Genomic DNA, 585 nt, shown 5'->3' with positions numbered 1-585 from the left:
CAATACCTTGACTGCAGCTTTGTAAGACTCTGAGCAGGGTACCTAGCTAAGCTGTGCCTGGACTCGAGACCCATGGGAACTGAGAGATAATAAATTTGAGGAACGAATTTGACATAGCTGGAAAAATATAACAAGGCTTTAAAAATGGGACCAAAACAATTCAACACATAGTCCCTTACAATTCTAACCAATCTTTCCCTCTCCACCTCCCAAAAGAAGTTCTTAATACACTTCCCAACTTTGATATATTTACATACTTAGGCACTTCGTGGACCACTTAGGAGAACTAAGTTAGTTTTTGGTTTAGAGAGACTTAAGAACTTTACTCTCAAATTTCCTCTGGAAAAAGACAATTCAGAGATATTAATAGTAGCTGCCAAATACTAGTCAATATATATAAGTTTCTAGACCAGTGCCTCCAATAGAAATATAATGTGAGCCCTATATGTAATTTAAATATTTGCCACATTAAAAAAGAAAAAAGAGGCCGGGCACCATGGCTCACACCTGTAATCCTAGCACTCTGGGAGGCTGAGGTGGGAGGATTACTTGAGCTCAGGAGTTCGAGACCAGCCTGAGCAAGAG

At 39.7% G+C, this 585-nt stretch overlaps 1 protein-coding gene across 1 annotated transcript in view; it reads right to left on the bottom strand.

Moving 5' to 3' along the window:
* Positions 1-585, bottom strand: part of GK (glycerol kinase) — a 71,724-nt gene that overhangs the window by 9,536 nt on the left and 61,603 nt on the right. The window lies entirely within an intron of this gene.

Source organism: Propithecus coquereli, unplaced genomic scaffold (assembly GCF_000956105.1).
Source record: "Propithecus coquereli isolate 6110/MARCELLA unplaced genomic scaffold, Pcoq_1.0 Scaffold132, whole genome shotgun sequence".
In the NCBI taxonomy this organism is placed as follows: Eukaryota; Metazoa; Chordata; class Mammalia; order Primates; family Indriidae; genus Propithecus; species Propithecus coquereli.
Note: the sequence above shows the minus strand (reverse complement) of the source record. Positions and strands in the feature narration are given on the sequence as shown.